The following is an 11,204-nucleotide window of genomic DNA, read 5'->3' as shown; positions in this document are numbered from 1 at the left end:
ATTTTTATAAGTGTTCCCTGAGGAGTAAACTCTGGCTGTGAGCATACTGAGCAAACTCCCAAGCCTATTTTTTCTTTCCATTTATCTAGAGAGACACCAAGCACCATGCCACCATTCATGGAGCTCTTCCCCCACTCCTCCCGTTCTCTTATGCTCTCTGGTTCTCCTGTTTCATACCTGGTTTGAACCAAGGTATGAAACCCAGGTATTGAAGCCAGGTTTGAAAGGTCAGGTGATTACAAAATACAAAGACTGATTTTTTGACAAGTTTGTTTTAGGTTTATGGCCCTTATTTATATAACAACGACCATGATAATACATCCTCTTGCACATTTATTTTTTCCTTCTTGAAAATTGTGATTAGTAGTGGTTTACAAAATTGAATGCACCCTCCCACCTCCCAAAGAAAATCACTATAGGTGACTGTCACTCACCTATAGTGGCAGAGCTTGGCACATGCCCTTGAAGTACTGGTCCTCAGGGCAGGTCGCTAGTTGTGAGGGAGATCAGAGGTCATACGCTGGGTGGCATAATCTTTTTTTAAAAGGCCGTTGTGCACCTGAGAGGTGATGTTGGACTCTCATGCAAGAAGTTTTGAGTTCAAACCTTGGCATCTCATGCCAGAGTGATGCTCTGGTTCTCTCTCTGTCTGTCTCCTCCTCCATAACCTCTGTCTTACTAATAAATAAATAATTTTGGTTTTCAGAAAAAGTACAGAAATGGAGTTCATTTCCATTTAACATCCTCCAAGAATAATGCTTCTTTTAAAGTAATGATATGAAATCATGAGTATATGTTATGTGTGAGCATGTGTATTCATAACCTCTGGTATACTGTCAGGATCTGTTGAACAATTTATACATTTTTTTTCATTTATTTTTTAAGGGAAGATACCAGTATTTTAGGAACTTTTATGCAAGGAGACTCAGTAATACAGTGTCTGCTTTTTTTTTTCTTTCTTTGCTTTATTTTAGTTTTCTTATATTTTATAGGACAGAGAGAAATTCTGAGGTGGGAAGAAAGACACCTGCCAATATTACTGCCTTACTACTCCTGAAGCTTCTCCCCTCCTCCACCCCCTGCAGTTGGGGGCTGAGATCTTGAACCTGGGTCCTTGTGCATGGTCATGTGTAATCCAAGTGTGCCACCACCCTGCTCTTGATGTGTACATTTTTTAAAAGATTTTTAAAAACATTTATTCATTTTCCCTTTTTGTTGCCCTTGTTGTTTTTATTGTTGTAGTTATTATTGTTGTTGTTATTGGTGTCATCGTTTGGATAGAACAGAGAGAAATGGAGAGGGGAGTGGGAGACAGAGAGAGGGAGAGAAGTTAGACACCTGCAGACCTGCTTCACCGCTTGTGAAGCGACTCCCCTGCAGGTGGGGAGCCGGGGGCTTGAACCTGGATCCTTATACCAGTCCTTGTGCTGTGCGCCATGTACACTTAACCCGATGCACTACCCCTGACTCCCAATGTATACATTTCTTAACCTGCACTGAAAGTGTTAGTTGTCATGGGCCAAGAAGCTCTGTTGATAGATATGCAGTTGGTAGCAGGTTCTGAATCTATTGTGACTTTCAGTTTGACTGAGAAGATTATTTGTAACACTTGGATTCTGAAAAGGAATTTTATGATGATTTTCTTTTCCAGTTAACAGTAGTTAAACTCTGGTAAAGCTCATTGTCTATGATACTCCCACAGCTCAAAGTTTGATGAAATTGCATTTTTATTTTTACATCTGCACTCACTTCTTTACTATTTCATATCTTTATTTGTTGGATAGAGACAGACATTGAGAGGGAATGGGGGAGTTAGAGAAGAGAGGAAAGGAACATCTGCAGCACTAACATCTGCAGCAGTAGCATCAGGAGCACTGCTTCATCACTCATGATGCTTCCCTCCCTGCAGCAGCTAGGGATCAGAGGCTTAAACCCAGCTCCTTCTGCACTGTTATATGCACTCTACTGGTGTGTCGCCACCTAGTTCCTGAATTACATTTTCAGACTGAAAATAGACTGGAATAGTCAGACTGGAATAGTCTGGGAATGATGATTCAAAACTAGGATGAGGGCCAGGCGCTAGCACACCGGGTTAAGCGCACATAGTGTGAAGCACAAGGACCTGCACAATGATCCCAGTTCAGTTCCCTGCAAGGGGGGGGGGGGTCATTTTGCAAGCCGTGAACCAGGTCTTCAGATGTCTGTTTTTCTCTCCTCCTCTCTAACTTCCCCTCCTCTCAATTTTTCTCTGTCCTGTCTAACAGCAGTCATAACAAGAATAACAGCAGCAACAATGGACAAAAGATGGCCACCAGGAGCAGTCAATTTGTAGTGTCAGCACTGAGCCCCAGCTATAACCCTGGAGGCAAAAATAAAAACAAGCAAACAAAAACTGGGAAGGTGTCTGCTTTGCTATATGATCCTCTCAGATTCAAGATCTGAGAGAAAGGAGGAAAACAGCTAGAATTCTATGCACTACTACACAGGGGCCTAACAGCCCCCAGATTCTAGCAGAGCTAAGGGAGCAGAAAGTTGTTCTTTGTTCCCACAGAGCATGGTGGTATTGATTCCAAAAGTTTTTGTTGAAAAAGGATAGGGGAGTAGTACCACTGTTATCCTATGGTTTTATCAGTGTTTGCTTTTATAAATAAAAAAATTCAAAAAAAAAACCACAAAGCTGTCTGTCTTTCTGCTAACTGCAGAAAGATACAGGTTTTCTTAAAAAGGTTTTAAATGAAAAAACATATTAGTTTGGAAGAGAAAAGGATAATCTATTCAACTTATTCTTCTCAAGGTATCCCCCCAAAAAATAAGTTGATAGCCATTGTATAAAGGAGAGAGGAGACCTTAAAGACAGGGTGACTGCACACAGGGGCAGGGAAAATGGGGGAAAAAAAGACTGCAACTTGCTCCTAGGGACAGGAGAAAATTAAAAAAGGCTGGAATTCATCAGTGTTTCATTAGTCATATCCTTCATCTTCCTCTCTTTCCTCCCCCTCATTATCAACTTCTCCTTTATCCTCATCTCCTTCTTCATATCTTCTTTTTTTTAAAAAAATATTATCTATTTATTGATTGGATAGAGACAGTCAGAAATCAAGAGGGAAGGGAGGGATAGAGAGGGTGAGAGACAGAGAGACAGCTGCAGTACTACTTCACCACTTGAGAAGCTTTCCCCCCTGCAGGTGGGGACTGGGGGCTTGAACCCACGTCCTTGCACATTGTAACATGTGAGTTCAACCATGTGCATCACCACCAGGCCCCCACTTCTTCATATCTTCTAATCCTTCTTCCTCTTCATCATCATCATCTTCCCCCTCACCTTATTCATCATCCATATCAGGAACCAAGTAGTACTGTAGTGTATTTGGCCAGATACCATCTTTAATGACCTCTCCTAACTCACCTGCGACTGCACCAAAATGGTCAGTAAACCAGGTGAAGAAGCTCTCTGGTTCCTCATGCTGTCTCTTTCTGTTGGTTTGATTTTGGGTTTGACTTGAACATTTGATCAAATCCTTTCCAGATTTCCATTTGATTTCAGTGGATCCTTCAAAAGAAGGATCACCACTCTCATTCAGATAAAATTCTTTGGAGAGAACTTTATTTTCAAAGTAAGGGTTTTCAACAAAATAAAAGTCTATTCTGTTACCTGATTTACTATCTTCAAATTCTGTCACTTCAACTCTTGTCAAGTAATGCAGTGCCTCTTCATCCTCTTCTCCAAGCAGTGTAGACACTTGTGGGTGGTTGACAAATGTTAATCCTAAATTTGGGATATTGACCATCAATTCCGATCTCTTCTGAAAAAATGGCTAGCAGAGTTTGTTATATTTCTGTTCTACCTTCAAAATCGTCACTCCCCAGAAAGCAGCTTGATAAAAAAGCAACAGGAAGCAATGGAATATATCCATGAAGTACAGAATGAAATAGACTTAATGAACAAGCCAGCTAGGAGGTTTCTAGAATTTTCTATCTCACCTTAACTCTAATCCCTGAGATTCTCAACTAAGACTCTTTTCTGACTCTCTACTACTTAAAAGAGTCAAAGTTCAGGTGTCTGCTGGGTAAGGAGGATGGCCTAGGTAGGTAAAAGTAATGCATCAAGTGAGCTGAATGTACCATGTTCCATTATATATATATCCTGAGTTGTAGTTTTAAACTGAGCTATGCGGCTTAATAGAAAATAGTAGGGTCCTCATGTCTGTGGCTCATGTGACTTTGTTTAAAGTATATGGAGAAATCCAATTTTGTTTTTTTTTTTTAAGTGCTAGAGATACCTAGAAGTTGTCAGACAACCTTTTGAGGACTGGTCCTTCGATTTAGAGATTTTCTTTGTTATCTTAAGTTGCTATTTATGCAATCTTCTTTCATTCTCTCCTATCCCCCCTATTTCTCTCTCTCTCTCCCTCTCTCACTATCTTTCCCCCTCTATGCCAAAGGCTAAACCTGACACCTCAAAGCATCAGACACAAAAAAGAATTTTGCCTAACCACTTATGCTATTTCTCTGGTCCATTTTGCATTATATTAAGCACTTAGCACTGTTGGTGTAGAGTAAGAATGTGTTATACGTTCCTATCTTATTTTTCTTTCTTCAGTATATCTATATGGCCTCTAAAGCCTCAAAGGAAACGATTGAAAGTAAACCAACTCTCTCTCTTAATTCTGCAGTCAACTTTCTACCTAGACCTCCAGGTTAAAAACCCATCCCAGCCTCTGGAAATATTGCACCCGTAGCATTACTTATCACATTGGAGCTTAATAAGTCTGTCTTTACAAAAACAAGAACCAAAAGGTAACATGCTGGTCTTTGGGGGTGGCGCACACTTTACTAAATGTACTTTGAGTTGTATCTTGATTCAGGAATATTAGATATTTCCATTCATGCCTTCACATTGTGTCCCGGCGTTTGTGCTCCATAGTGAGGACAGCAGAGATATCCAGGGCTCACAGTCTCTCAGCAGGAAGCTAGGGCTGCATGGTCATCAGCAGTTCCAAATACACTAGAAATTTCACTTACATTGTTTAGCAACTTTGCTTTAAATGTTAATTACACAGGCAGTGTGTGTGTGTGTGTGTGTGTGTGTGTGTGTGTGTGTGTGTGTGTGTGTACTGACTGCATTTTCTATGCCTGAGACAGTGCTGTCCATAATGCTCAAAAGTCGAGTTGTAAGAAAGCATGCTGGGATTGAGGTCCAGTCTTATCAGACACATAGATCCCTAACCTCTGCAATGCAGATCCCAGAAAAGAACCACTGAGACAACTTCCATTGGCTGTATTTGCCTCTAAGATGATCATTACTCTAGATGTGTAATTGTGTAGTTGTTATTTTCTTATAGCATACTACATCCACATAGTTCATCAAAGAACACCAAAACAGAACTTCAGACCTCTGAGACTACAACTTGTAGGGATCATGAGAAAGCAGGACAGGTACTGGTCTCCCCAGACAAGCAAATGATGGGGTGTCTGCCACTCAACACAAATAGGGCTGGGAGAACAAGGGTTCTGAGTTGATGTAGACCCTGCACTTCAATCAGAATTGTGACCACTCCTGCAACCAGAAGTCTCAGCCTATCAAACACACTGTGCTGATCGTTGTTCATACATCTTTTTATCAAACACAGTCCTGGAGTAATCCAGACTTGGGAGAGCACAGGAAGAATTCTGAAGGTAAGAAAGACCCTTGGTGTCATTGTAGGAGCTGTGCTATGGGTGCATGCATCGTGCCAAGGCCAACAGCCTGCTGTACTGCTGAAACATAAAAAAAAGGATCCAGAGACCAAGAGATTCTATGGAGATACCAGATAATGAAGACAAGGACGCTGTGTTCAAGAACCAGGTAGTGTTATGCTTTGATTGAGAGGTGGTGCAGTGGGGGCAGCAGACAAGACAAGGTCACTGCAGATATCCTGTGCATGTCTGTCTGGCAATGTGCCAAATCATGCATTTCGTGTAAGAATGAAGTTTGAGTCATGACCTTGTTTCCAGGAACATACTAAAGGCATGTTTGGTGCACTACATTTTGGAGCTGATGCTACTTTCTGATCTCCTCACAGTTTATATAAATGCACTGGGGAGGGGTTTGGAGCATGAAGGAGGGTTTACTCTACTCTGTTGCATGAGTGCAGGGAAGAACATAGACAGTCACACATTTTCAGGTGCCGTTCTGCTTGGCTTGCTTGAGCCAGACCTTAGGTTTGAAAAAGAAAGGCCTTGACTGAAAAAACTCTTCTCAGCTAGGAAAAAAACAACAACAGAAAAGCCCATAATTTGGACTCCTATGAAACATAGCCTTTGTAGAGAGAAATATTAGTAGTCCACAAAAAGAACTACATTTCCAGCATGTGTTTTATTTACTTATTAATTTTTTATTTATATTATTTTTCCCTGTAATGCTGGCCTACAATCAGAAAAAAAAAAAAAAACAGTTCATGAAGAATGCAGCTAATAACCTTGGAGTCACAGATGCTATGAAGGCACATAGGAACCAGAAATGCCACTTTTTCTGTAAGAGTTGTTTCTGCCTCACTCTTGCATATAACCCTGTCTGGGAATGTTTGAACCCACCCTCTGGAGGGCAGATTGAAGGGATGTCAGTGGGCTTTACAAGAGTGATACTTCCTCTCTGGGTGGGAGCTCATTCCATAGAATCTTGGGCCCCTTCCCACACCCCCAGAATTGAGGTCTCCACCTGACTAAGACCCTCAGGTGAGCTATAGGTGCAGAAGGTTCAAGAAACCTCTTTTCAGATGGTAGTGAACATATCTGACCATCATTTTCATGTTTTTCGTCACTATGGCTTCTTTTTTTATTTGCCTAAATCATCCTATTTTCAAACCATTATCTAGTTAAACTGACAATTCTGGACATAATAGTCCAGAGTATTGCCTTTGTTAAACATGCAGGACTTTGGGCCAGGGGTAGAGCTTAGTGGAAGACTCTGTGGTTGCATGCCTGTGGCCCTGGGGTTTGATTACACACACCACACACACACACACACACACACACACACACACACACACACACACACACACACCATAGGGATGAAAAAAAAGAACTGTTGCTTCTGGTAAGTTTTGCTCAGAGTCTCATTTGAGCACGTGAGTTCAACATGTGGCTGCTTCATTCGCACATTTAAACATTATTATTTTTTCTTTTAGATAGATAGAGAATGCAACCAGAGCACTGAGGCTTCCTTCAGTGTGGAGGGGCCGGGCCTGAAACCCAATTCTCCAATGACAAAGCAGCCACTGTATAAGCCAGCTATTTTACTAGCCCATCAGTTGTTTTCTTGCTCAGCTCAAAGAAATGAACTGCCCCTCTTTCATCTTGGAATTCATACATCTTTGAAGACCAATCACCAATGCTGCTGTCATCTCTGCAAAAACAAGAGGACTATTCTGAGTTTGCTAAAACAAAGAGATGCCAATTGTGAACTAGCCAAGAAAAAGCAACAAAACCAGGAAGTCTTGGAGCAACTAGAACTGCTGCAACTCAAACAAGAGTGAGTTTTGGTGGATTTGCAGGGAGACTCCAGTGGGGAAGGTTCGGGCAGCACAGCTAGTGCTTCAGCACATCTCAGCCAGCCAACTGGGGTCTCCACGCAGCCCTTCATCGCCACCATGCTTAGCGTCAGGACAGCCTTGGTGGCCAGGAACAGTTGTCAATCAGCATCATGTCCTTTGGCTTTGTGATCAGTGGTGTTAGTAGAGGAAGAAGGGGCCAGTCTGAAGCAGGAACCCCTCCCAGTGTAGTTTTATCAACAGTCTGTTGGGGGCCCAGGACCCAGGGTCAGGAGTGTGGGGTCCCAAACTGGAAGCAGGGGCCAGGCCATCACGGAAAGCCTTCCCTATACTCATACCTCCCATTCTTCTGCAGCTCACCCTGGGATGAATATATCTCTCATTTTCATTTCCTGAGGAAAGAGAGTATTTAGTTGCTCTTGGCCTGAGGCTGAGCATTTGGGTCAGGGAGCAGGTTAGGAGAACAGTGAAAGAAACTGCTGTGGGGTAGACTCCCCCAAATGGAGGTAGTTCATTCCTCCATAAAGCTAGTCTCTCTCTCTCTGTCTTCCTCCCTTGCTCCCTCTTTCCTTCCCTCCCTTCATTCCTTCCATATTTACTACTATATTATGTGGGGCTTGGTGTCCTGATGCTCCACTATTTCAGGCAGTCCTTTCTTTGATAGAATGTATGAACTAAAGGGAAACAGAGAGCAGGAGAGGCACCTGCAAAACTGTTCTACTACTTGTCAAATATCTCCATTGTGCGTGAGGACCTTGAACACAGGTCTTTGCAAATGGCAGATAGTGTACTCTTCTAGATGAGACACCACCAGGTCCCAAGTCCTGTCATCATCAAGTGCAATGGAATCTGCCCACTATCACCAGTGCTATTCAACATAGTGTTGGAAGTTCTTGTCATGGCAATCAGGAAGGAACAAAGAATTAAAGGCATACATATTTGTTGTATGCTTCTCATTGGTTTTGGTTTCCCCTACCCTGCCTCTGGAAGATTGTGGTTTAGCCCCTGCTAGTTTCTGGCCTCCCCTTCTCCCTGCCCCCAACCCTACATATTTCCTGAGTTCCTGCCTCAGCCTCCAGAGGAGAAGAATGCAGGACAGATCTGTGTGGTGATTAGGTTAAGAGTCTCTCTCTGCCACTGGAGGAGAAAGACAAGGGAGCACATGTTTGCCCACTCGTGAAAAAAGATTAAACTGCGTTCTCAGCTCAGCCGTGTGTCTCTGGTCGTCTCTGTTACCCACCTGTGAAGCTAGCCCGGTTAAAACAACACATATTGGAAGAGAAGCAGTCAAACTCTCCCTATTTGCATAGGACATGAGAGTCTACATAGAAAAATCTAACCAGAGAGATGGGCACTAGTGAAGCGGGTTAAGCTCACATGGCGCAAAGCACAAGGACTGGCATACAGATCCTGATTCAAGCCTGTGGCTCTACACCTGCAGGGGAGACTCTTCACAGGTGGTGAAGCAGGTCTGAAGGCGTCTATCTTTCTCCCCCCCTTTTGTCTTCCTCTCCTCTCTCCATTTCTCTCTGTCCTATCCAACAACAATATCATCAATAACAACAACAATAATAACTACAACAATAAAACAACAAGGGCTACAAAGGGGAATAAATAAATATTAACAAAAATATTTTTTAAAAAAGTAAAACCTAGGGAATCCAAAAAGAAGCTTTCAGAAGTCATCAGGCAATACAGTAAGGTGTCAGGCTACCAAATTAACATTCAAATGTCAGTGGCATTCCTCTTCGCAAACACTAAGTTAGAAAAAGTTGAAATCCAGAAGTCAACTCCTTTTACTATAGCAATAAAAACAAAAAATATCTAGGAATACACTTAACCAAAGAAGTAAAAGACTTGTATACTGAAAATTATGAGTCACTACTCAAGGATAATGAAAAAGACACAAAGATGTGGAAAGATATCTCATGTTCATGGGTTGGAAGAATTAGCATCATCAAAATGAATATACTACCCAGAGCCATACACAAATTTAATGCTCTCCCCATCAAGATCTCAACCACACTTTTGGGATTGATGTTACCCTGCATGCAGGGCAGGTCTGGAGGTAAAAGAAGATAGGATGGGTGGGGATATTTTAGGCAAAACAATCATTATGTAAATAGGCCATACTGTCAGCAATGCAGGATGGAGCAGGAGGGCTGGCTTAATGCCTGACAACTGGCTGCTTTAAAAATATTTAATTCAAAAGACTTAAGAGAAAAGAAATTCATCTAGGAAAAAAAAACTACAGAATATTGTTGAATGGATAGATAGTATTTTGTATTTCTAAACTTACTGGATAGATACGGAAATTGAGAGAAGGGGGAGACAGAGTGAGACACACATTGACTCACACATGCACCCCTGGCTCACTGCTAGGGAAGCTTCCACCTCACAGGTAGAGATGGGGCTTGAACCTGGGTCTTGTGTGCTCATTTGCATACACTACTGCACTGAGATTTTAAAGGGGGTAAAAATATTCTTTAAAAAAGGTTAGACATACCACGTAATGCTTGATGAGATATTTCTTCCATATCTGTTTGCAAAATAAGAAAAGACAAGGATGTCCATTTAGTCTTCCTTAGTGATTATGGAATGAAGTGACTTGTAACTACATGTAGAAGGCCTCAGGGAGCCAGGCACACTTGTTTGAGTACACACATTACAGTGTGCAAGGAGCCAGGTTCAAGTCCCTGGTCCCTGCCTACAGTGGGAAGCTTCATGAGTGGTGGAGCAGAGCTGCAGGTGTCTCTCTATTGCCCTCTCAATTTGTACCAGTTCATTAGTAAATAAATAAATAGTAATATATGTAAAATTTAGAGAGACAGAGAGAGAGAGAGAAGGATGGTACATATGATAGCAATACCAGCCTTCCTCTGCTGGCTGTGGCTGGATCTAGAGACATAATTAGGATTATTATACCATAATGCCAGGATTTTGTGGGGAGGCCTCTCTCAGGCACAGATTTCCTGGCATGTCCACCCTGTTGCGCACCAGGAGTGGGTGCTTAGGAAAATGTGAATCGAGGCAGCCGGGGTAGGGCCTTACGGGATTCTCTGTGTCCGTTGCTAGTGACATGACATAAAATGACCCAGAGACTGTGTTTAGGAATGATCCGTTTATTGAACAGCAAAGCAGGGGTTTAAGGGATCATAGGAGGAAGTAACATGTATATTCCATATATGGTAGGAAGTCAAGCGGCCTGGAGGGGGTCAGGACTTCTCTAGTGAATGATCTAAGGAACGAGGGAATTGTTAGAGGTTGAGAAAAGGTCAGGGTTTGATTAGTGACTATTGAGCAAGGGTTTATTTGGTTGGAGGAATGAGGAAATGGGGTTATCAATAACCAGAATACAGAGACGGGTCCTGAGGGCAGAGAGAAGATGGATCAGGTATGATCAAAAGAACGGAGTGGGTTGGGAGAGGGCCTGAAGTTACTGTTTGACAGAGAGCAGAACAATGATGTATGGGTCATATACGATCAAAGAGATGAACTTCCAGTAACCCCAGAGCTAACTAACTGGTTTGGAAACGAGGAAGTGGGCTGTGTGTCAGGGGCTACAGGGTCTTTGTGAAGCAGGGATACTGATGGGGGGGGGGGCAGATCCTGTTGGTTGTTTCCCTCCTTGCTTGGTCTCTAGTGGAGAGAGAGAGGCTAACAGGATGGTCATGC

At 42.4% G+C, this 11,204-nt stretch overlaps 1 pseudogene; it reads right to left on the bottom strand.

Moving 5' to 3' along the window:
- Positions 1–2,348: 2,348 nt before the first annotated feature.
- Positions 2,349–3,914, bottom strand: LOC132533766 (protein SET-like; annotated as a pseudogene).
- Positions 3,915–11,204: the final 7,290 nt, after the last annotated feature.

Source organism: Erinaceus europaeus, chromosome 17 (genome assembly GCF_950295315.1).
Source record: "Erinaceus europaeus chromosome 17, mEriEur2.1, whole genome shotgun sequence".
Lineage (NCBI taxonomy): Eukaryota > Metazoa > Chordata > Mammalia > Eulipotyphla > Erinaceidae > Erinaceus > Erinaceus europaeus.
The sequence above is the reverse complement of the archived record's forward strand: the minus strand, read 5'-3'. Positions and strand labels throughout refer to the sequence as shown.